The 21,403-nt window shown below is 45.2% G+C and overlaps 1 protein-coding gene across 1 annotated transcript in view; it reads left to right on the plus strand.

The window, feature by feature from the left end:
• Positions 1-507: 507 nt before the first annotated feature.
• Positions 508-21,403, plus strand: part of PLAC1 (placenta enriched 1) — a 47,814-nt gene continuing 26,918 nt past the window's right edge. The window contains exons 1-2 of the mRNA XM_045288376.1: positions 508-582; positions 14,627-14,698. The gene's annotated coding sequence lies outside the window, so the exon portion shown is untranslated. The remainder of the gene's footprint in view (positions 583-14,626; positions 14,699-21,403) is intronic.

A 21,403-nucleotide genomic window follows, 5' to 3' on the forward strand; every position in this document is an offset into this window, starting at 1 on the left:
GGCGGGGGCGGGCAGAGGAGCGGCTCCAGGGTGGTCTGCTTTATCTCAAGAAAGCTTCAATTCGGAGCCCACCTTGAACTCAAAAGACAGGCTCATTTATGCTGACTGATCAGAAAAACAATGCGGGCCAGCTTCCATCTCCAAACTGCACCCTGGGGAGTTTGCAATCTGGAGGAAAGTCATCATTTTCAGGCCTGAATACCACACACCCGTCGGATAACGTTAGGAAAAAAACATTGACCTTCAACTGAATTGCTCGCCAGCTCCAGGCACTAATGCAGGAAGACCAAAATGTAGCTAAAGATTTCCAAGATCCCTTCAGCTCCATGAGGAAGTTGGAGACACCTGGTACATTTGAGGTGGGGGGGTGGGGTGTGCTTTTGACACATTGTCTTTCATAACTTGCAGATTAGACAAGAGGGGCGGGGACAGGAGGCCAGTGAACGTGCTCAGCCATCTTCTCAAAGGCATCCACCACTCCAGGCAGTCAGGTACAGAGGACTCAGCCTCTGCCCAGGAGAAAGCAAGCAAGACGGCTGCCTCAGAGATTGCAAAAGGGGCTCAAGGATTTCTTTGTCCTCAGTGAGTAACGGCGATGTCTTTTTCCAGTGGGCTTGGAATGTTCGGGGGTGGGCATCATATAGCACAAAAAACAAGCAACGTCTGGTGGGGGTGACTCAGGAAGAGGCTGAGGAGAGCCGGCAGAACAGACAGAGTGTCTCGGTGGCCATCTATTTTCCTAAGCCGGTTTCCAACTCTGTAAACACTCACTTAAGTGACAGACACTGCCACAAGTGTACAAATGTGCTGGACACAATGGATGGATGGATGGATGGATGGATGGATGGATGGATGGATGGATGGATGGATGGATTGTAATAAGAGTTGTATGAGCCCCCAATAAGATGATTTAAAAAAAAGAGACAGACAGACACTACCTGGGTAAAGTCCTGGATAAAATTCCCTGAATGAATGAATGAATGAATGAATGAGAATGAGGGAGTGAGGGAGTGAATGAAAGCCTGACAGGGCCAATACAGATTTTTGTCGCTCGTGGAGTTTGTTTGAAGCCTTTTTGAAGTAACGGCAATGAGGTCGCCTGTTTGCTAAACAGTCCATAAAGGACGCAGAGACATATACAGACTCCCTATCTCATTTGCATCTTCCAAAGTGCCTGGGGGATAGGCAGAGGAAGGAATTGAGGCTCAGAGAGTGAGGCCATCTCTGAGGGAACTCGATGGGGCCCTGAGTCCGTCCTCGTTGGGCTCTCTTATCTGTGACTCAAAAGGCTCTTCAGGAGAAAACACTATAGGAACATTGCATCCAAAAAATACGACAATCTGTCATTGCCTTGAAACAAAGCAGGCTTTGGAGTGGGGGTCAGGAGGTCCCAGCTCCAACACGGGAGCTGCGTTCAGAAGAAGAAATATGAGGCTATGACTAACAATGCTATTAAAGATTACAGAAAGACCTTGTCTTCTGTAAGCACTGGAGGCCAGGGGAACATGGCCTTGGAATGAATTGGGTGGAGATATCGCCTATTTTGTAAAACAACAAGAGGGCCTCGAGTTGGCAGGGAGTTGGCAGTTGTTTGAATAGCAGGGGCAGCAGTGACTCAGCCATAGAGTTCACACCTTCTGAGTCAGAAAGCTCGGTTCCATTCCCAGGCAAGGCCCCTCGGGCAGATAGCCCCCTCCCTGCCCCCGTCTGTCAGAGAGGGCTTGTGTGGTGCTCTGATGCTGAGCGGGTTTCGGGGAGCTTCCCGGCTAAGATAAACTAGGAAGAAAGGCTGGACAATCGACTTCCCCTCCAAAAATGAGCCAAGGAAAACTATGGCGCACAATGGTCGTGGGGCTCTCATACACCATGAGTTGGGGTCCTACTTCATGATCGCAAACAACCATTTGGAATAGCATTAGCCATGTCAAGAGGCTAACTTGAAACTCTGGGGATAGACTCCAAGCCTGCGCCACCAAAACCAAAACCAAACCTCAAAGTCACTGCCATCAAGTCAATTCCGGCTAATAGTGACCCTATATGACTGCACTGCCCCCTGTGAGGTCCTGAGATTGCAACTTTTCATGAGAATAGAAAGCCTGTTGTTCTCCTTTAGAAGCAGCTGCTGGTTTCAAACTGCTGACCTTGAGGTTATCAGCCCAGCCATTAACCTACCACGCCACCAGGGCTCCCAGTCTGAGTCACCAGAGATACTTCATCTAACGATTTCCACCCCACTCCACTGTGCCTGGCCTCTCAAGAACTATCAACTACTTATCAGGAGTGGACTTGTAGTCTGCATCTTCTCCAGGTTTCCAGGGGGCTTAGAACTCATAGGGCCAAATGGGGGCTGTCTGGGTTGTACAGTTCAGTCCCTATCCAATGCAGCCACTTGTGTCTGCTGAGTAGCTGTGCCACCTCCAGGGATGGAAAATTGTGCCTCCGTGTTCTGGCAGGTTCTGAGGATGGTCATTTGTGCCATTGTCATGTTTGACCACATGGGCCATACCGAGATGTTGACTGCAAATGCACTTCATGTGGGTAATTACATGCGCTCCCACAAAGTGATCTGAAAACAGAATTTTCCTAAAGCCAATCAAGATCCTTCCGTGCCCACAGCTGGCTGGTTGCTTAAAGGAATCGGTGTTCCCCAAGAGATCACTTTTGTGAAATATAGAACTCGGTTTGCATAAAAAGCAGGAGTCTTTCACCTGAGGTCTGTAGCTCTTGGATGAGACACAGGGGGTGCCCCGATTTTTCTGAAATTGCAATCGTGTTGACGTGTTTGCCTTGGTATTTTCTCTGTTTGTTTTTGAGGACGAGGGACGCCGCTTTCCTCAGTTCCTCAAAGAGATCTGCCCTGAAAATGGCGAACAATCACTTCCTTTAGGAAAGTGGGAAACATAGTTGCTTTCATGACTCTGGCCCTTTGCAAATTCAACTACAATTGGTCAGGATGATGTCTTTGCCGACTACCGGGGTCTGCTTCTCTGCCTTTCTGTTTCTGAAGGATGGGTGCCCGGGGCACATGGACCAGGCTTTGCCATATTTGGCAATAGGAAGAAGTGAGAGACAATGTTGTAAATGGGATTAAGGTATAGTTTGATAAAACTTCCAATTCCCTGTGCTCCGTTCTCAACCTTCGAGTGAAATGTATAGGGCATACGTCTTTGTGCCATGGCTTGAGCTTTGGAGTCAGACAGCTATAATGTACTCAGTAGCAATTATATAAGGGCTATAATGTGCAAAAGTAGCAATGCCAACAGTCACTGTGCTGGGGGGTCACAGCTGTTTCACACAAAAAAAGTGCATACAAATGCGCTTTACACAATTGATGTGTGTATGGATTGTGATAAGAGTTGTACGAGCCCCTAATAAAATGATTTTTTTTAAAGTGCCAAGACCTTTTCTGAGGACCGGAATTGCCCAGTCTGCTTCCCAAGGCCATGTTCAGTGGCTCATCCATGGGCATGTGAAGGAAACTGATCGAACCTTTGTCACTTTGTCAATATATGCGTTGTGGCCTATCCAACACTAGTCCTCTGCTAAAAGCTGTTAGGGACATTTCCAAATCCAGCCCATCAAGGAGCCTGTAGCCATATTTGCACCCAGAAAATCCGCACACGGATGTATCCAGGACTCTGTCGGAGGCCAGAGGCAGTGGCCAGTGCACTCAACTCAGCTGAACTCCTAGCTGGCTCTTTGACCCAATAGCAAGAATAGTGTCCAAAGGACACTTCCCAACCCCTGCTCCTGTCGGAGCCTCAAAACGGCCATAAGTGTCTTCAGGCGACCCATGTCTTTTTGTAGCAATGATAGGAATAAATCTGGGGGGTGGAGGGTGGGGGTGTGTTAAGGACTTGTAAAAACGCAGTGTTCCTCAGAAAAATTAAGTCAGTGTGTCAGCAAATTCCTTCCTCGAGAAATCAATTGAGCAAGACATGTTTACTGAATATGAGTTTATGGACTATTCATTTCATGGAGCACAACTGAGAGGAGCACACAGCTGAGCTGGGGAAACGCTTCTATAAGCGCTGGCAAGTCAAGAATGACCTGACAGTGGCAATCACAGTGTATTGGACCACGGATGGTGGCGAAGAGCCCTGAGACTTTGGAGAAAGGAAGGCTTCCTAAAGGAGATAGGCCTGAGTCTGGTTAGAGAGACAGCGGGAAGAGGACAAGTGTGGTGGGCAGGTGACCCAAAGTGGAGAGGCTAGGAGGAGTATGCCATGTGAATGGAGGGGTGGTAAATGGCTAATAAAGGGAGGTCCTTTGGAAGTAGCGAGGATTTTTGTCAAAGAAGATCTAGAACATCGGTTCTCAACCTGTGGATCGCGACCCATTTGGGGGTCGGACGACCCTTTCACAGGGGTCGTCTGTTTCGTAAGAGTAGCAAAATGACAATGACGGAGTAGTAACGAAAATATTTTTTTGTTTGGGGAGTCACCACCACATGAGGAACTGTATGAAAGGGTCACGGCCTGAGGAAGGTGGAGAACCACTGTTCTTGAAGGATGCAATTTGCCAAGCAAGGGAAGGGAAAAGGTGTCGACTTGATGTGGTAGGCAGTGAAGAGCAGCTGTCTGTGACCAGAAGAGATAAGGAGTCAGAGTCCAGCTGGGAGCTAGGAACAAGAATCCAGATACGTGCAGAAACTAGAGCCATGAGACCAGAAGAAATATATCGTGCCCTGTTACCGTTACGGAGCATTTTGATCAAGAAGCCTTTTAAATAGCCGATGAAAAGGAGGAAAGGCATGGAACAGGACTTCAAATTTGTATCACAGCCCAAAACTTAACATATCCATTGAGACTGGGGTGGGGGGCAGAAGGGAAATTGATGCCTGGAAACAATCTGTAAGCCTTGAACAAGCAGTGCTAAACTACAGCTTCACCCCATTAATAAAGAACGTTTGCCTGGAACACTGTCTTATAAAGAACCATCTCTATGTAAGTGTGTAAACTGACAACAGTTCATCTACATCAGAGATGAGAATATTATGGGGCTGAGAGGGAGCCTGAATTCATGGTGACGAAACACTCTGGAGAGACCGTGAGGGTGCCGACACGGTGTGAAGCATATAACTGAATCTCACTGACGGGGTCATGTCAAAATTGTGAGTTGATGTATGTTTGGTTGTGTAAGTTGCCACCACAAATAAATACTATATATATTTTTTAAAAGGAGAAGAATTGAGACATGTATGGGTAAGAGCCAAGGCTAAGGTTGAGGCCATACGTACAAAGAAAGGGGAATGAAGGGAGAGAGCTTATTGGTCTCCGCAGCCTTTGGCAACCAGTTTGGGGCCTATAAACTTCACTAGCATGGGAGCCGCCTCTTGCATACAACTCGTGGTTTTAAGAGAAACCAGCAAAATCATTAACCACACAGAGAAAGAGGTGAGTCTTCACTTGATCTGGAAAATTCTTTGACGTAGAAGTTCCCTTCGTTTATGTGTGCGCCAGTGCTCTGTGTCGGGGAGGGATGAGGGTGGATAAGGGTTTGGGGGTGAGGTCACAAGCACCTCTGTATTCCCCCTCCCCAGCCTCTGCCTGGGGCTCAGGCACAGGCTCCAGGAAGCTCCTTGAGTGGAAAAATCTCTCTCTCTCTCTCTCTCCCTCCCTCCCTCCACCCCACCCACCCCACCCCACCCCATGCTGAGGTTGGCACAGTATGACAGACACAGATATGCATCTGCAAGAGGGGCCAGGGTCCCATTCCCAAGACGCTCCTGCACATTTCTTGCTCAGATATGAGCATCCCCTTAGGGGAGGAACATTCTGTGCTGGGCAGGAAGTTTAGTACAGAGATCTATCTAGACAGTGGTGGCAGGTGCGGTCCTGAAGCAGCATTTTTGACCTGTTCCCTATGTCCGAAAGGCCCACATTTAGCCAATATCTCCCTGGGGCGGGGCGAAGGGGTTGCTCATCCAGTTTGATGGCTCCTGGGACTGGTGAGGTGGGGTCAGAGTCCTTTCGTTTGCTGGAAGCGAAGAATTTTGTTTTTCCAAACTCTCAAGAAATATGAAAATGACTGTCATGTTTGCGTGGCCTTTTCAGGATGAATACAGCTTGGTGGCCCCGGGGCTTTGGGAGATATGCACGGATTGGGAGGAGATTGTGTGCTTCCTTATGTATGTTTCTGTATAGATCCACTTCCTTATATAGTCTGAGAACTATTCCCTGGCTGCTTTGTGTGTGAGCTTCCTGTCTGTCCATCTCGGTTATAAGTCTCTAGCTTACATGCAAGCTCAAGGACCCCAAAGGGGTTCTGCAGAGTTAGCTGGCTTTGCTGGCCTCAAGCTAAAACAAGCAAGTCACACTCGGCCGTCAAGTCAAGTGCAACTCACAGCAACCCTATAGGACAGATGGAACAGCCTCATGGGGTTTCCAACGGTGCAAATATCTACAGACGAATACTGCCATATCTTTCTCGAGCAGAGCGGTCGGTGTGCTCAAACCACTAACCTTTCTGTTAGCAGCTGAACCCTTGAACCATTATGTATCCAGAGGTGGGGAAACCCTTTTTCATTTCTGTTTGACTTCCAAGAGATGAACTCTTTGATGTTTGTTTAGGGCACACAATTGCCCTTTTTAATGATAACATATGCCGAGAGCTTTCTGTGTACCGGGCACTGTGCTTAATAAATATTTTCCATTCACACACACACAAAACCTCACTCAAGTCGGTTCTGACTCATTGCGACCCTGTAGGGCAGGATAGAACTGGCCCTTTGGGTTTCTGGGACTGTATCCTTACAGGAATAGAAAGTCCTGTCTTGAGACAGAGAGAGAGAGAGAGAGAGAGAGAGAGAGAGAGAGAGAGAGAGAGAGAGAGACAGAAAGCCCTGTCTTTCTCCTGTGGAGCAGCTGATGGTTTCAAACTGTTGACCTTGCAGTTAGCAGCCCAATGCATAACCACTAAGCCACCAAGGTGCATTTTTTCATGCACGGTCTCATTTAATCTTTGTAACATCCCGACAAGCAAAGGACTGTACTTACCCTCTGTGTCACAGATTAAGAAATCGATGGAAAGGCAGACTAAGGGCCTTGACAAGGGTAAAGCCATTACTAGGAAGTTGCTTCTGAGTAACAGAGACCCCATATGCATCAGAGTATAACTGTACTCCCTAGGGTTTTCATTGGTTGTTATTTTGGAAGTAAGTTGCCAGGCCTTTCATCTGAGGTACCTTGAATCTCCAACCTTTAGGTTAGCAGTCAAGCTCACTCACCACTTAATTCCGGTAAGGTGGGTAGTACGTTGAGAACTGGGATGTGAACCCATAAACTTCCTGGTCCTGCAAGCCTGCCTGGGAAAACATCTCAAGATCAAAGGCTTTGTAAGGAGGAAGATCCAGAAAGTTGTTTAGAGGGAAGGCTTGATAATATGTCTGCCTACTAGTTTGCTAATGGATCAATTGTATTTCCCTAGTTCAAGAACAAGGACATCGAAGGGAGGGAGTCTGCCCTGGACTTGGGAACCAGAGTGTGAGCCCCAGCTGGGCCGAGGGGACACCAGTGCCTCGTGCTGAACTTACCCCTTTCTTGGGACCAGTGTCTTTTTCATGTGCTTGTGATCTTTTCTAATGGGTTCTTGTTGGTATACAAGAAGGGCTGTGATCTTTTGGCGTTCAGTTTGCATCGAACTAGTGTACTGATGAAAAAATACAGTCGCAAAGGGCTAATTTCAAAAATCCTTTGAAAACGTACTTAAAAAAATACAAATAATCCAAAAAATGGCAGGGGACATTAATAGGCAACAGATAACATCCAGGTGGCCAACAATCATATGAAAAAATGTTTGCATCAGTAGCCTTAAGAGAAGTACAAATTAAAATAACAATGAGATACTATCTCACACGGATACTCCTAGCAAAATTGAACAACACAGAAAATAATAAACACTGGAGAGGATGTGGAGAGATTGTCATGCTCATCCTTTGCTGGTGGGACGGTCGAATTGTACAGCCACTATAGAAGTCAGTGCGGCACTTCCTTAAGCAAAAGCAAATACAAGTAGCTTATGAGTCTGCCATCTCTCTACTTGGTATCTACCTGACAGAAATAGAGAACCCAACAAGAACAGACATGTGCACATCTGTGTTTATTGCAGCAATTTCTATAAGAGCAAAAACATGGAAACAATAACAACTTTTGAGGAATGGGTAAACTCTGCTGCATGCATACAGTGGAATATTATGCATCCTGAAAAAATAATGACAAGTCTGTCAAACATGGTAAGACATGGACAAAACTGGAGAACGTTTGCTTAGCAAAATCATTCCATCTTCAAAAGATAAACATTTTATGATGCCATTATTATAAAGGAAATTTAAGAAAAAGAAATAAGGTTTTTCACACCGAAGGTTAAGACTTTAAGGACTAGGACCATGAGGACAGGATGGGAAGGAGGAGAGGAAAGGGACAGGAAACTCTGGAGGGACGAGGTAGGGACGGAGGCAGGGGGGGGGCGGAGGGAGGGAGGGAAGGATGGGGGGCGGTGGGGGGCGGAGCACCACCCAGAAAGGAGAGTTTAATGGGATCCTGTTACTGATTTGATTTGATGAGATGTACTATACAACTACATAGAATGTTTTTCTTTGTAAGTTATTATATTTCATGAAAAGTAAAATATAAATAACCCTCCCAATAAAATAAAATAATAAATAAAGTTAATTTTTTTTAAATAAAGGGAGAGAGAAGGGTCACACCCTTAAAACCCCTCAGATTCATCTGTTGGTCCAGTTTTGAGGTTTTTTTCTTTCTTTACGTTCATTTGTAATGCGTATTGAAGGCTGAAAACCTTTATGTTCATCAGCAAGTGCTTCACTTCTCCCTGACTTTCAGCAAGCGAGGTTGTATTATCTGCACATCACAGGTTGTTAACATACCTTCCTCCAGTCTTGATGCTGTGGTCGCCTGCACATAATCCAGCTTCTCTGATTATTTGTTCACATAGTGGAATGATTTTACATAGTAAATAAAACACAAGCAAACAAACAAAAAATAACCTCAGACTCCTTGCCCATAAGATCTACACATTGGTCTGAGTGTCTATTAAAAAAAAAACTGAAGCAGACTTGGGGTTTTTTGTGTATCATACAAGTTCGTTTCAAGCAAAAAAAGAAAAATATCGTCTCCATGTTATAGTTCCCCATCCCTTCCCTCCCAGAGAAGCTTAGAAATCTCCTCTAGGTCACCCAGCTACTAAGTAGCAGAGATTAAATCCCAGGTCTAATCTAACTGCAGATCCTGAGCTACAGTACTCTATAATATTTCTGTTCTGCATACATTTCATTTTTTGTAAAAATTATTACGTTCATTGTAACCTTCCTTTTTTCATTTGACAATATATTGTAATAGCTTTTCTGTGTGCTTAAGTATTAGGTAAGAGTATGTTTGTAATATATGTATAAAACATCCTTCTCATAATAGAATCAGAATCATATTTATTGAATGCTGAAAATGTGCCCGACATCTAAACATGGCTTATTCATGTAAGTTGTCTCAGACTCCCCTTCTCCCCCTATCCCTGTCTCCTACCTGATGGTAACCCAACCTGGTACCCCTAACCACCAACATGTTTTCAAAATTAACATATGATTCTTATGAAAATATATTAAGGTGGGAAGAGTGCATTGGTAAAACTACAGGGCGTGCATTATCTGCCTAAATACGGTATGTGGGTAAGAAGCAGCAGACATGTTAGCGATGAGCAAAGAGCATAGCAAGGGTAGCAAGGGTGCCCCTCAATGTTGACAGGGGTACTGGGAGGGGAACTCGATTGTACTAGTATAAATCCCATGCATAGTGGAACAAGATGTTGCCAGTCTGCAGGGTATTTTCCATGGTCAGGGTGCTTGAGTCCATTCTTGTAGCCACTGTGTACTTGAGGGTCTTCCAATGGAGGAGGCTGGTGCTGTAGTGGATTACACATTGAGTGCTAACCGCATTTCCAGCAGTTCTCCCGTAAAGAGTTGTAGTCTCAGAAACCCACAGGGCCAGTTCTACCCTGTCCCGTAGGGTCGCAATGAGTCAGAATTGACTCCGCGACAGTGAGTTTTATTTTTTTTCCCAACATAGGAGACTCATCTTCCAGCACTTTGTCAAACAAAGTTCTAAAAACGAATGCTTCCCCTCTCCTCCAACTATGCATACCTCAAGGGCCAGGGCACAGTCAATTTTTTTGTTGGCGGTAGGAAGACAGGAAGGCCAACCAGCTCCCTGGGAGAGATGGCCTTAGGCGTAGGCTCTCTTTGCCAGGCCCCGGCGATCTTCTAAGCCACCCCTACCCTCCCAGTGACCATCTTTCCATTGTCCTTCACTGTGACCTTGGAGAAGGACAATATGCTTGCAAAGCAGAGTGCCTTCGAAAAAGAGGAAGACCTTCATGCAGATGGATGGACACAGTAGCTACAACAATGTAACAACTGTGAGGCTGGCACGCGCAGGACAGGGCAGTGTTTTCTTCTGTTGTGCAGAGGGTTGCTACATATTGAGAGCTACTCAGCGGCACCAAACAACAATAACCAACCAGTGCCACTCAGTGATAAGCAAACCAAGTCATAGGACTTCTCACAGAAGCAAATTGGCAGACCACAGCAACAAACCTTTTGCAGGTCCGGGCATCTGGATTCTTCTTTTTAATGATATGGTCAGTTGGTGGTTAGAACACACCAGAGGCTCTGAGGGAGCAAAGTTCAGCCTCAGGAACTGTGATAGTTAGGAATTATGTCGACTAGATAACATTCTACTCTATCCCATAGGGTTGTTGAGGTGGAATCCGACTTGATAACACAACTGCACTAGACTGAGACCCTGCTTCGCAGGCACCTCACAGCTGTGCCTGGGCAGGCAAAACAAATGCGGGAACTGGATATGGGACCATCCCTGGCCTTGTGGCGTCCTCACCAAGTAGGCAGTGACTAGACCTGATCCCCTTTGGAGCCTGTCGCTGCTGTTGACACTGAGAATACCGGTGGGGGAACAAATGCTGTCTTTGTCATAAGCTCAACTACGGGGGCCTCTCCTGCCTTAAGCTGGCAGCTGAGTCTAAGTACTTGGGATCTCTGGGCCAGCTGTTGGGAAGTAAATGGCAGGCAGTAGGTGAGGCAGGATTCGACACTGGGCAGAAAGCCAGACTTGATACAAGGCAGGGGGTGGGGAAGATACAGAAGTTGGCAAGCAAGTGTTTTCTGAGGAGGCTTTTAAAAAAGTCTAATCTTTCTCCTAAGGTAAACAAAGCACCAACAGGGAGGCTGCCTGCAATTCACGATCAACTGAAGAAGATTCTAGGACAAGGCCCCTGGAGGAGTGTTTCCCAAGGAGGCCTCCCTTGGAGTGCAGAAAGATAGCCACACCCTTTGAAGTGTGTTAGAAGCTTACAAAGGGCAGTGTTGTTTCCAGTGAGGAAGAGTGATAGCCCTACATAATGGTGTCCTTATTCTAGAAAACTCAGACCTTGTAAGATAAGGGACAAGGGAGCCTGCAGGCCCAGACAAAGGGGGAGGGAATACTGGGCAAAACACTCATGCTTTTCGCTTGCTTTCTGATCAACACGGAAGCGCTTCCCTAAAACAACTATGGGCAAAGTCAGAGATCTTATGGGGATCTCTAAGCCATGTCAAGTAGGCGATTAACTTGTTGACTTCTAATAAAAGTGGCCATGTGAGCATATCTTCTCTCATACAAGGTGGATTTCAGTTGAACATGGCATGTGCTTGGAATAAAAAGACTGGTAAGCAAATATACTTGACAAATTGACATGAAGGAGCATAGGCAAAGCGGAGACCCAAATACCACCCACGAGACAGAAGGGCCACACGGAAGGAAGGATCTATCCAGGGTGCACGGATGAAACACATAACTACCCTCTAGTTCTTTAATATTTCCTCCCCCTACTATTATGATCTTAGTTTTACCTCATCAATCCTGTTAGACCTGTATATGTTCATTTGGATAATTAAGATTGTTCTGTACATGAAATCCAAGATAGACAAACCCTTCGGAAATAGTAATGGGAGGAATGACTCCCGGAGGGTACAGAAAGAGAGGGGTGGGGAGAAGGGGAAACTGATAGCACCGATGACTATGTAACAGAATGGTAAGTGAACGGACACATTGGATGGTATAAGATATGGCAAAAAAAGAGGAATAACAATAATAATATTTAATATAATAACAAGGTTTTCTGGAAAGTAGGGTGGGGTTGGCGGGGATAAAGGGAAACTGCTATCAAAGAGTGCAAAAAGAAAGAAAATATCTTGAAAATGATGGTAGCAGAAATCATGCTTGATCTAATTGAACTATGGATTGTTATAATATCTGTTAGAACTCCCATTAAAATGGAAAATATATTTTAAAAAATGGAAAAAAATATATATATATAGGTGAAATCCATTCTCTTAAATCCGAATGAGAATGCCAGCATTTCTAAGTGGTGGAGCTCATAACACAGGAAAGGAGAAATCAGTAGGCTAGCAGCGCCTGTGGGCTTGATTCCTGACCAGTGAAACAAATGTGCAGCCATCACTCATCTGACGGTGGATGCATATGTTGCTATGATGCTAAATAGGCGCCAGCAGAACTTCCAGACTAGGACAGATTAGAAAGAACGTTTTGGTGGCCTACTTCTGAAAAAGAGTCAGTGAAAGCCCTCTGGATCACAATGGTCCAATTCACAGCTCATCATAAGGACTGCGTAGGGCCAGGCACTGTTTTCTCATTGTACATGGGTCGTTGTGAACCAGTACTCAACTTGATGGCAGCCAACAACAGCTTCTAGAAGGACCAGAAGGCAGTTTTCTGGCCAGTTATTAGAGAATGGAGCACCCAAACTGATGCTAGCAGTGCCTTGAACAATTCTGGGATGCCTATGTCATACATGCTTATGTCAGGGACCACTTCCAAAAGTTTGACTCATCTTCCAGACCAGCGAGACTGTGTCAGCAGATTAATTATATGCCTGGTGTCACCCAGGAAGAATAAGTCCCCCAAACTTTGGAGAAGCTATGTAGAGCAACAAGGCAGGTACTGGGGAACCCTGAGCTCCGGTGCTAGCTCCTCCCATGAAAACGGGCCATTCGACGTGAGTCTTTGAACCAACCTGGGTTTTGATTTCTTCAGTGGCTAAAAAGATGCAGCTTAATTTGATGATTTAGTCCCTTCCACCTTTAAAAAATGCCTCATTTCTTAGCTTTGCATTCAACAAATAACCACTGTTGGTGTGCAAATCATTTAATGTATAATTCTTTTTAGGTCTGAAAGAGGTCTTACTGGTCACCCAGTTCAAACCATTTATCTTATGAAGATGGAGCATCTAAGGCCCAGAGGGGAAGGGCTTGCTCAGTTAGTGCAGAGTTCAAGTTGGAGATCAGTGCTTTCCCCATCACATAGATTTTGAAATCAAAGTCATATGTGAGCATGGCTCTAACATAGCAAATACCAAGAACTTATCAACAGATCTTTGGCCCACCGCTCCCCAACCCCAGTTCTGCTCCTCAGAAACAATCTCTTTGAACAGATTCTAGTTTCCGTTCATCTGGTGGTCACCTCTGTAATCTCTGAATAATATGCCCCTACTCCTATTTCTTGATTTATCCATTCTGGACTCGATCTAGGACTCCCTGCTATAAAAAGAAATATTTTTCTCACTTCCCATTACTCCCATCCTCCTCTCTTTCTTCCAGCTACCAATGTTTTACAGTATTACTTTTGTGAGATTTTAAAATTCACTTTTCAAAAAAAATAAAATAAAATAAAATTCACTTTTCTTTTTTAAGTAGCATCCTGGAAAATGCACTTATCATGGGCATACAGTTCTGTGGGCTCAAGTAGATACATGAAGTTGGGTAACCACCACAGTCAAGCTATAAAAACAGTGCCCTCAGCTGCAAAAGGTCCCTCCCGCTACCCTTTGTCATCAGTCCTTCCTCCTACTTCTGACCTCTGCCAGCCACTGAGTTAGGGTCTTTTAAGAAAATGTTCTCTCTTTTCCAGAATATTCTGGAAAGAGAAACAGTCCATAAGGTAACCTCTGCCGCCCATTTTTCACTCAGCATGCCTGCTTTGAGCTCCATGCATCAGTAGTCTATTCTTTGGGCTTGCTGAGTGAAAGCCTATTGCAAGAGCTGAGCAGTTTATCGATTCACCAGTTGTGGCCCGTTGGGGTTGTTTCCAGCCCGATGGTATTATTTTTAGTTATTCCGCGGGTCACTGTTTAACTTGAAACCATATACTTAAGCCTCCATTTCTTGCCCCATTAACTACCATGTATTAAGTAGGTCTCCTCTTTCAGAATAGCAAATACTTTGGACCGAATTCCAAGTCATGATGCCTTCCTTATTTTTTCTTTTCTGTCGTCTCAGAAATGGATTTAATTTGAGGGTGGGGGTTTTCGGGAGGGTGGGAGGGCTTGTTCATATGCTGTCCAGGAACCTCTTCAGGGCTCCAGCTATTCTCCATACCCCTTGTAGCATAGGGGACCCCTCGAGGACCAGACGTGCTGGTGGCTGGGAAGACGTACATGGACTTTCTGTTCTGCCCGTTGCTAACTCAGGCAGTCATTTGGGGGAAAAGACCTTTCTTCATGTGGATTTCAGCTTTTGTCTGTCATGCTTTTTCTGTTCCAGCTGCCTTCCCCAGTGAGCACAAAGCCACGTTTCAAGAGAGACTGACAAATTATCTCCAGCTGCCAGAAGGAGGTTAGCTTTCTGTGTGTTCTGTGGCCCCCTTCCCTGATAAACCAACAGGTTCACTTTCTCAAGCGAACTGACAAAAGCAGAGATGGCCCTTTACCCACATCAATTGTGTGTGTTGTCCTTGGGGTTTTTTTTTGGATGGGGGGGTGGGGGGACACGGGGGACGGTTCTTGCTTTTGCTTCTTTTTTAAATGAGGTGACTCGGTTGGGTTCCTCACCATTCCCAGCCTGATGTAAACCAGGAAATACAGTGTCAGTGGTCATAACTGAGCCTCTCTCGTATGAACTCACTTCCTGTTTGTGCTTACTGCAGACAAGGTCTAAACTATTTTTCAAATTCACTAGCACGATGTTTCTCCTCAAAGAGCAGCCATTTATGAGGAATGTCAGCTCCTGGCCATAGAGATATGTGGGCTACGTTACATTTCACTTGCATTTTAACCATCCTCATACATCTACTAGCATTACACTGCACAACAGACTGAGTCTAATGAGCATACGCTCCTAAACTCATTTGGCCTACAGACACTTTTTCAGGGGGAAAAAACATTCTACACACACATACCACTGTCCGCAATCTAAAACGTTTATACTATAGTCCATCAAGCAGTGCACTGCCACTGAGTTGACTCCAACTCATGGTGAGCCTATTAAGACAGAGGAGAACTGCTCCTGTGGGTTTTGAAACTGTAACTCTTTATGGGGGGAGACTGGCTCATGAGTTTCCTTCATGGAGCAGCTGGTGGTTTCTAACTGCTGACCTGGCAGTTTGCAGCCTAACACACAACCCACTTTGCCACCCGTGCTCCTGGATAAAGTGTAGGCATCTGCTTTTGCAGTCCCCTTGGATTGTTCCCGTGTTTGGGAAACACTGCTCAAATGCCTGGGGCAATATCCCACACGTAGTAGGTGCTCCGTAAATGGGATGGAAACACTCTAGAAAAACCTGGCAGTGAACTCACTCCCCGTAGCTCACATTTCAGCCAAGCAACAGATAACCCTACAGAGCAGTGGTTCTCCACCTTCCTCAGGCCGCAACCCTTCCATACAGTTCCTCATGTGATGGTGACCCGCAACCATCACATTATTTTCATTGCTACTTCATCACTGTCATTTTGCTACTGTGATGAATCGGGTGACCCCTGTGAAAGGGTTGTTCGACTCCCAACGGGGTCGTGACCCACAGGTTGAGAACCACTGCTCTAGAGTGAACAGGAACACTAGCAGGGTATACACTCCTTAGAACACTTGACCACACAGACAGGGTTGAGAAAAAGAATGCAATGGGAATAGGGAAGCCCCAGAGGAAGTGAGTGGGAAGAAGGCTGGTCCATTGTGGGGACTGCAATCAGTGACACCAACCCAAATGTGTAGGAATGCTTGATTGGAAACCCAATCTGTTCTGAACACTTTCACGTCTGTCACAAGAAAAAGGGAGGAAGAACGAAAGGAAACGGAGAAAAGGTGGGTGTCATGTATGCGGGATGCTGGACTGCTCCCTATGGAAGCAGTGGCTCAGCTACTTGCGCCAGCCCTGCTAATAGAAATGCAAATTGGTGCAACTGCTACTGCAAGGCAATTGGGCCAAAGTTTGAACAATATTCTTGTCCTTCCACCCAGTCATTCTCTTTCTAGGGATTTGGCCGGAGAAAATAATCAAGATGCAACAAAAATAGAAATACTGGGAACTTCAACATAGTGTCATGGGAAATAGAGACACAGTAGAGACACATTGAAGTCTTTGCAGTTACAGTGATACTATGAAATGCTATGGCCAAAACCTGACTCACTGCCATTAAGTGGATTCCAACTCATAGCAACTCTAAATAGCAGGGTAGAACTACCTCTGTGGGTTTCTGAATAGAAAGCCTCACCTTTCTCCCAGGGATCATCTGGTGGCTTTAAACTGCTGATTTTGCTGTTAGCAGCCAAATTTATAGACTACAATGCTATGTGGTTATACATATGAGGATATAGTAGGATCTTCAATGTGCTTGTGTGCCTAGAAAAAAAGACGACTAGAGGAAATAAGTAGAAACATTTATGTTACTGCAGAATTATTACTATTCTAGTATAATATAGAATTATTTTTATTTAATAGATTATGGGATTACAGATGATTTTCATTTTCTTATTCTTTCCCCCAACCCCAAAACCACCAAGCTCACTGCCATCCAGTCGATGCCAACTCAAAGCAACCCCGTCTCTTATTCGTAGTCATGTCTAAGTCCTCTACAGTGTTCTTGCACTACTTTAGAATCTGAATGTTTTTCTAGACTTCGTTACTGTGAATTGGGTAAAAAGTTACAAAACAAATCCATATTGCACACTGACACTTCATACACAGTTTGTTTCATGTCCCTAATTGCAATCCCCACTTATGCCACTCCTACCCTGTGTTTCCTGTTCCCATTCCTCCATCTTTCCTAAGCCTCCTGACTTCTGTACTTGGTCCTTGGAAAATCGCTGCCCTTTCAATCTTGAATGGTTGATTGTTCTAAAGAGCATGTACCTCCCTAGTGTCATTGTTCACCTTATAGACGTGTCCATATTTGCACGAAAACTGAGCCATGGGATTGAGTTCATCTCTAGACCTGAAGGGGGACTGTGCTAGTCTGGGTAGACTAGAGAAACAAATTCATAGACACTCATGTGTATAGGAAAGAGCTTTATATACAAGAGTAATTGAATATAGAGAAAACATCCCAGCCCAGTCCAGATCAAGTCTATAAGTCCAATATTAGCCCATATGTCCAATATCAATCTATAAAGGCCTCTTCAGACTCACGAAACACATGCAATGATGCAGGAAGATCACAGGCCATTGGTTGGGAAGTCTTGTGGATCCAGTGGCATTGTAAGCATCTCAGCTCTGGCAGGGGTCTCCACGTGGCAATGCTACTCTGTCATGCAGGGTCTCTATGAGTCAGAATTGACTCAGTGGCACCCAGTAACTGCAGCAGCAACAACACGGAAAATGGAGGAATTGCATTCATCCAACCCTAGCAGCGGGATGCGGAGCGCTTCCTGCAACCACAGCCAGTACTTCAGAGGCCACGTGGATCATCACAACAGGGCTTAGTTTTCAGAGAGACAAGGTGAAGCCTAGAAATCTGTGGGGGGTTGCCAGCTCTGAGTCCCAGTTTGATACCGATGGGCAAAGGTGTGACTCCATTTCTCTAAGCCAAGTTACTTTGCATCTTTCCCCACTCTGATCCCCACGCCTTCTTAAACTGTCCAGATCTGTGGAACAAATGTTGAGCAAACTGGAAATAAATAAAATCCAATGGCTTTAAGATACTACAAAACCCTCCTTTCCTGCATACTTATGGCTACCTGCCCGTGCTGACTCCCCAGAGTGGAGGGCTGGAGTCAGCCAAAATGGAGACTTTTGTGATTCAAGCGTGGAAACTGCAAATGCTCAAAAGAGCGGGGAAAACTTGGGAAACCAGAAAAGATTCAGACACAACATGTACAACCGTCCCTCCCCTGAATTCTTAGCTTCACACAGTATAAATTGGTGGGCTCTCCTGGAGGAAGGGGGTGGGGGGAGTAAGTGAAAACCCAACTGGGGAAGGCAAATACGGGAGAGGGTGTTGGCCTTTCTAGGACATCACAGAATTTTAAAACTTTAAAGCTGGAAGGAACAATATACCAACAAGTATAGGACGCCTTCCAAATACCAGATAGTGTACTGGTTCCGCCTCAAATGCTATCTCTTTCAAAACTAAAAATGCACCCTGTTTTCTAGACCAGGAGGCCAAAAGCTCCGGGAAGGGGCTGGACATGGCCTTCAATTACATAGTTTGTTGACTCCAAGCTTGGGGTTAGGTCTTATGTCTTCTGGGAAGCTCTCAGGCTCAAAGATGGATATTTCTGATGTAATCTTCCCCTCTGCTCCAGAGATTTCTGAGTAGTTGTTTGGGGGTGTTTAGCTAATGGCTCAAGTTATTCAGGTCCACATTTGCATTCATGGTCTTTCTCGCACCATCCAATCACCACCTCCACTCCACCTCCAATAGGCAGCCTATTAAAAAGTCCTGCCACTTGTTCCTTTACAAAGGATCTCCAGCTCCTACCTCACCTAGAAGACAACTCAGCATCTGCTTCCTCACAAAACCCTCCTTACCCAGCTGACCCCACTGGCCTCTCTTCTGCCTTGCCACTGCACTTCTAGCCTGCAGCACACAATCCAACTTATCAACTGTTCTTCAGGGCCGGTTAGTAAACATCTGTGCAACAGCATTCATTCATTCAGAGCGCAGGTATTGAGAGTCTACTATATTCCAGGTCCTCAGAAGGAGACCACGTGTGTCTCCCGAATGCGATAGGAAAGACTTGAGCAACAAGGCCACGTCTTTCACTGCGCAGCTCTGGACACATATGGAAGACCTATGGGTTTAAGAGCAGTACAAGCCAACTAAACCAAACTCGCTGCCATCAAGTTGATGCCAACTCACAGAGACCCTATAGGGCAGGGGAGAACGATCCCCGGGACTTTCCAAGAGTCTAACTAAGCGGTTCTGAACCTGTGGGTCGTGACCCCTAAAGGGGTCGAACGACCCTTTCACAGGGGTCGCCCAATTCATAACAGCTGCAAAATTACAGTGATGAAGTAGCACCAAAAATAATTTTATGGTTGGGGGGGTCACCACAACATGAGGAACTGGATTACAGGGGTGCGGCATTAGGAAGGTTGAGAACCGGTGGTCTAACTGTTTACAGGAGTAGAAAGCCCCATCTTTCTCCTGAGGAATGGCTGGTGCTTTTAAACTGCTGACCTTTCGGATCACAGCCCGACAGACTTTTTAAAACAATCTGTCACTGACTCAGCATGCAGACGAGCCAGTCCCTCCACACAGGCAGCATGCACCATGTGAGCCTGGACTCCCATCCATTCTGAGCTGAATGATCCAAGCGAACCAGTAGGAGTGAACTGAAAGGGGTTCTCAAATCACCTAGGAAGTTCTGCTTCCACGAAGATGGAGTCGAAATATTTTCCCCTAGTTCCTCTACCAAATGCATTCAATACTCTGAAAACTATACATTTAAGTTAAACATAGAAGACTGTGAAAAATGAAGAGAAGAAAGAAGACAGGAGTGATGAAGAACCTCAAAACTCAAGGAATGCCAGGGTGTTGAGTCTCTGGATTTTCTTATTGCTTCACATCCCCCGACTGGCGACTAGAGACGCCGGCAACCCAGAGATACCAGCAGAAGCAGATAAAAATAAACCCCAACAGAAGCCTGCTCTCTCTAATCAAAGGACCAGGAATGGGGAAGCCTAGAAGACAAGAAACTCGTGACAATAACCACTCCATTGCAACTTGAACACCACTGAGAGAAGCCTAGCCTCACCCTGACCCACAGCCAGGCCCAGTGAGGAACCTGGCGAAAACAAGGCGGGACCTCTCCTTGCCCCCTGCCAAAGCAGTGACAGGAAAAAACCAAAAAGCAACAAATAATTAAAACAGAAGTTTTTCATAAGTTCCAGAGTCTCGCAACAGAATGCCCAAAACGAACAGAATTCACTGTCAATTCACAAGGACCCGGAAGGGCTCAAACTGAATGAAAACAGACATGTAAGGAATGCCATTGCCAAGATAACAGAGATGTTGGAATTATCCACAAAGCTTATGAAGCAGACGTCATCAAAATGCTTCAATGAGTCAGTACAAACACGCTTGAGCAAAGGACTCAGAGAGAATTAGAGTCACTGGCAACAAATAAAATAGAGACGCAAATGGAAATTTTAAGACTAGAAAATACAATCACCAAAACAAACAAACAAACAAAACAAAATGAAAAATGGGCTTAGCAGAAGAATAGAGAAGACTGAAGAAAGAGTCAGGGAACTTGACAATGTAACAAACAGAAATTATAAGAGAGAAAATAGATTGGGAAAACATGAACAGACCTTCAGGGACCCGTGGGACAATTACCAAACAATATAACATTCATAGCATCAAAGTCCCAGGAGGAGAGGAGAAGGAAGATGGAGCTGGAAAAGCACTGGAAACATTAATGGCTGCAAAGCTTCCAAATTTGGCAAAACGACATAAATAGTCAGGTTCAAAATGCCGAGAAAAACCCCAACAGGATCATCCCAAATGCATTCACACGCACACTCCTCACAGTCAAACTTCTGAATACTAAAAATCAAGACAAAGACTTGAAAGCAACAAGAAGATAAAAACCCTATTATTCACAGGAAAACCGTGAGTTTAATTGCATTCTATTTCTATCCAAAAACATTCAGCCTGCCTCATCTTTCTCCCATAGTAGGGCCAATGAATTCAAATGCCCAACCTTTTGATTACCAGCCCAACACTTACCCCACTGAACTACCAACGCTCCTTAATGACTTTCCTCTTACTGCTAGTGATTTGACTCTAACTCACAGTGACTCAATAAGACAGGGTAGAACTACCCCTGTGGGTTTCTGAGACTGTCACTCTTTATTGGAGCAGAAGATTACATTTTTCTCCTGCTGGAGTGGCTGGTGGTTTCGAACTGCTGACCTTACAGTGCTCCTCCTTAAAAACTTCAGAAGGTTGAAAGAAAAAGGATGGAAGATATAATAACTTATCACACCACCTCAAGTGAAGGGTGCTATACATGCAGTGAATGTGTGGATACCAAATTTTAAAATACCATGATATGGGCAATCACTCAAAAAGAAAAGAAAAACTTAAATGCCTATCTAAA

This window comes from Echinops telfairi, unplaced genomic scaffold (assembly GCF_000313985.2).
Source record: "Echinops telfairi isolate 266 unplaced genomic scaffold, ASM31398v2 ScPeMD7_20;HRSCAF=75, whole genome shotgun sequence".
NCBI classification, from domain to species: domain Eukaryota; kingdom Metazoa; phylum Chordata; class Mammalia; order Afrosoricida; family Tenrecidae; genus Echinops; species Echinops telfairi.